We start from the raw sequence: 5,078 nt of genomic DNA, 5'->3' as shown, positions 1-5,078 counted from the left end.
TGTGTAAAGTCATTATGTGTTTTTCCGAAGGTACTTGCAATGAATAGATTATTGCAAAGACAAAATTTGATCATTCTTATTCCAAATCCATTTCTATTACCGAGACCATATTTTCCAGCTGGAAAAGAGTATTGATAATACCACGGAGAGCTAGTAAAACACACAGATTCACCCTGGAAAGGGTTAAACCGGGTGGCTCCTTGGAGGCAAGGATTCTGAGGCTCCGTCTAACATACATTGGACATGTTACGAGGAGAGACCGGTCCTTGGAGAAGGAAATCAGGCTTGGGAAGGTGGAGGGACAGCGCAGGAGGGGAAGACCCTCTATGAGGTGGATTGATTCAGTGACTGGGGTACTCGGGATGGGTTTGTCAGAGGCCATGAGATTGGCACAGGATAGAGCACGGTTTAGGGCTGTTGTACATAGGGTCGCTATGAGTCGCAAACAACTCGAAGGCACATAACAACAACAACAACATTATTGTCTCTGTGAAAAAGAATGTGTGGATCTGTTTAGGATAAGTTTATTTGTCTGATTAAGCACATTTCTGTGGAATGCACAATTAGGCAAGGTTTTAATTTATTATGTAGTGTTTCTGTGAGACAGAATTGACTTTACGTTGTTTTCAGGTGCCTTCTAATTGAGTACAACTCATAGTTACTCTATGAACAACAAATTTGAAACCTGTACTATACTGTGCTGTCTTCACGATCTCCAACCCACTTGAACTCATTGCTGTGGTGACTGTGTCAATCCATTTGTTGAGAGTGTTCCTCTCTTTTGCCATCCCTTTACCTTATCAATCTAGATGCTCCTCTCTAAGAAATAGGTTTTCATAGCTACATGCCCAAAGTATGTGTAACAAAGCTTTATTATGTTGGCCTTCACGGAGTACTCTGGCTTTCCTTTGTCCAAGACTTATCTATATTATCCAGCTATTCCACTGCTTGGAGTACACCCCTCAAAAATCAGACTGAAGTATAAACTAAGACTTGTATGCCAGTGTTCACAGCAACATTATTCACCATTGAAAAACTTGGAAACAGCCCAAATGTCCAACCACAATGAAATAGATTGGGTAATTATTGTACATTCACATGATGAAATACTACACAGCATGCTGGAGCAATAATTTCATAAATCACTACCTAAGTTGGGAAGGACTGGAGAGCATTATGCTGAGTGAATTTACTCAGTCTCATAATGACAAATACTATATATATCCATAACTGTAAATATAAAAAGATAACTAGTAAAACATTTATGAGCATCTAAGAGGTGGAGAATGGGAGCTGAGGGGTAATGGTGAGCTGGTTTGGTGGGTGCCAGTCAATGATAAAGTTTCACAATTTGATGGGTATAGGGAAGGGTGGGTAAAAGAAATAGGAACGGTCTGGTGTGGAAAACAATGTATGCGAACTTTGTAAGTAAAATAGTGTAAAATAAAAATTGTATTTAAAAAAAAAGGAAGACATGGCTATTTTTTCCTTAGGCAGCCCGTAGGATGGATATTCAGTGCTTTTTTCAACACCATAGTTCAAAGACATCAATTTTTCTTCTAGTAGCCTTGTTTATTGTCAAGCTATAATATGCATAGCAAGTGATTAAAAAGACCATAATCTTAATTAAGCGCACCTTAGTCCTTAAACTACCATCATTATTTCTCAATAATTTGAAGAGTTTCCCGACTGCAGACTGTCCAAGTACAATTAGTCTCCTGGTCTCCTGACTGCTGGTATCCAGTATATTGATTGTGGGTCCAAGCAAGATTAAGTTGTTGACAGTTTCAGTCCTTCCCCCCACCCCCAATCTATCATGAATTTTCCAATAGCTCCAGAGGTGAGAATTTTTGGTTTCTTGACATTGAGATGTAATTCATATTGAGGCCATGGTACTAAGGATATTATAGCCAACGTTAGATGGATCTTAGCTGAAAGCACCAGAGGTATGTCCATCTGTTTTTCGTTGAGTAAGCAAAGGCATTTAACTATGTGGGTTATGATTAATTTTGAGAATGTGAATTCCAGAACACTTGATTGTGCTCATGTGAAACCTATACATGGACCAGGAGGCAATCATCACAACAGAGCAAGGAAACACTGCATGGTTCAAAATAGAGAAAAATGTATGCCAGGAATGTATCCTATCACCATTTATTTTCAGTTTATAAGCAAAACAGATCATCTGGGAGACTAGGCACTATGGGAAGGAATGTGATATCAAGATTGGAGGAAGACTCATCAATAAACTGTGTTATGCAAATAATACCACCTTACTTGCCAAAACTGAGGAGGAAACGAGATATTTGCTTCAGAAGGTCAAGGACTGCAGCCTTCAATATGGATTAAAGCTCAATATCAAGAAAACAAAGATTATTACCACTGTGCCAATTGGAAGCATCATGGTAGACAGTAAAGAGACTGAGATTGTTAGTAGCTTCAGCTTGCATGGCTCCACAAACAACATTCTGGGAACCAGCAACCAGAAAATCAAAAGATGTACTGCAGTTGAAAAATCTGCTATCAGGGACCTATCCAGAGTGCTAAACACCAATGATGTCAGTCTGGAGACTAAGGTATGCCTGATCCAGGCCATTATCATCACAATAACTTCCTACATGTCAGAAATATGTGTCAAAAATGATGGAAGAAGAATCGATGCCTTTCAGTTGTGGTGTTGGGTAAATGTATTGAATATACCGTGGGCTGCTAGGAGAACAAACAGGTTCATCCTAGAGTGCATGAAACCAGGCTGCTCCTGGAGACAAGGATTTTGAAGCTCCATCCGACATACTTTGAACATGTTGCCAGGAGGGGCCAACCCTTGGAGAGGGTCATCATGCTGGGAAGGGTGGAGAGACAGCACAAGAGTGGAAGACCCTCAATTATATGGAATGAGTAAAGACTAAGGTAATAGAGGTAGGTGTGTCAGAGTCAATGATGTTAGCTCAGGATAGAGCAGGGTTAAGGCTATTGTACGTGGAGTCACTATGAACTGCAAATGACTCAACAATTAACAACAACAACACTTTAAACACAGTGTAATATTAATAGATTGGTTATAGATTCCTGGTACAAAAACAAAACCAAAAAACCCCACAATTGCTAAAAACCTCAATTGCTTCTCCATATATTATGGTGCTTCAAATTGGCCCAGTTCTTGATCTTGAGCTTCAATCCATATTAAAATCTACATGCAGTCCTTGACCATCTACAGCAAGCACTTCATGTCTTCTTTAGATAACACAAACAAGGCTGTGTCATCTGCATAATGTAGGTTGTTGATGAATCTTTCTCTAATCCTGATGCCACTTTCCTCTTCATAAAGCCCTGCTTCCTCAATGATCTGTTCTCCATATAGATTGAAAAGGTATGGAGACAGGATAAAGCCCTGACATACTCTTTTCCTGATTTTAAACCATTCAGGGTTTCACTACTCTGTTCTGAGTACTGCTTCCTCGGCCAAGTGTAAGTTTCGCATAAGCACAATCAAGTGTTCTAGGATTCCTATTTTCCTCAAGGTTAGGTGCAATTTGTTGTAAAACACACAAATGCCTTTGAATAGTCAATGAAACACAGATATTCCTCTGGTCCTTTCTGCTTTCAGACAAGATCAATCTAACATGGGAAATAATGTCTCTAGTGCTATGACCTCTTCTAAACCCAGCTTGTATTTCTAGTAGTTCTTCATCAATATGCTGCTCCGGTTGATTCTGTATAATCTGTATAATTTTCATTGCATGTGATATGAAGGATATTGTTTGATAATTGCCACACTCTGTCGGGTCACTTTTTTTTAAATGGAAATAAATATTGGATCTCTTCCAGTCACTTGACTAAGTAGTTGTCCTCCAGATTTCTTGACACAACTTGGTGAGCATGTACAGTGCATCATCAGTTTACTGAAATATGTCAATTAGAATTCCATAAATTCCTGGGGCTTTCTTTTTTGTCATGTTCTTCAGAGCAGTCTGACCTTCTTCCTTCATTACCATTGTCTCTTGATCATATGTTGTTTCTTGAAATTCTTCTATGTCAGGCGATTATTTTTGGTACAGTGACTCCTTCCATCTTCTTTTTATGTTTCCTGAATTAATCAATTAAGTGTAGCAGAATGGATAAAAAAACAAAGTCCATCAATATGTTACTTACAAGAGACACATCTAAAAAAAGAAGAGAAAAAGAGACTCTAAATCCTAGCCTCCAAGGAGAAATTCAGTTTTACCCTCTCCAATACAAATCTATTTGTTTTTCTGGGGGGTTTGTTTTTCGGTTTTTTTGTTGTTCTTTGTTTCCTTAGTTGTCAATGTTCAAGATATAGATAGATAGATAGACAAATAGATAAATAAATAAATCAATATTCTACCCATAGCATCCTTAAGCATTAAAACTCAATGGCTTGAATTTGTTCTTTAATTTCTTCAGCTTTTAGACATGTAGAGTGAATGTTATCTCTTTTGATTTTCTGACTCCAGCTCCTTGTACATTTCATATGATACTTTGCCATTTCTTCCAAAGCTGCCCTTTGAAATCTTCTATTCAGCTCTATAATGTCTTGATTTCTTCCCTTTGCTTTGGGTTCTCAGTGCTGTAGAGCATTATTCAGAGTCTCTTCTGACATCCATTTTGGTCTTGTCTTCGTCCTTTCTTCCTTGTAATGACCTCTTCCATTCTTCATGGATGATATTCCTGATATCTTCCCCTAGCTCCCCTGGTCTTCACTCATTAGTGTTCAAGGCTTCAAATCTGTTCCTTAGTGGATTTTTTTCAGGGGTGTGCTTGGCGTGCGTTGAGGGGAACCTGGGCTAGCACGCCCGTTAGTCAGAGCACGGAAGGTCGCGCGCAGAACCCCACCGCCTTGCCGCCCGAATTGATTTTTAAATTCAGTGGGGGAAGACTAAAGATCAAATTTTTATTCCTGTGGATATGATTTAACTTTCTTTAGCTTTAATTTGAAATTACATATGAGTAGTTGATGGTCTGTTCCACAATCAGCACCTGGTCTAGTTTTCACTGCTGATACTGATCTTCTCCAATGATTCTTTCCACAGATGTAATCGATCTGATTCCTGTGAAAT

Source organism: Elephantulus edwardii, unplaced genomic scaffold (assembly GCF_000299155.1).
Source record: "Elephantulus edwardii isolate Elephantulus edwardi_28Jun2011 unplaced genomic scaffold, EleEdw1.0 scaffold00293, whole genome shotgun sequence".
NCBI lineage: Eukaryota > Metazoa > Chordata > Mammalia > Macroscelidea > Macroscelididae > Elephantulus > Elephantulus edwardii.
Note: the sequence above shows the minus strand (reverse complement) of the source record.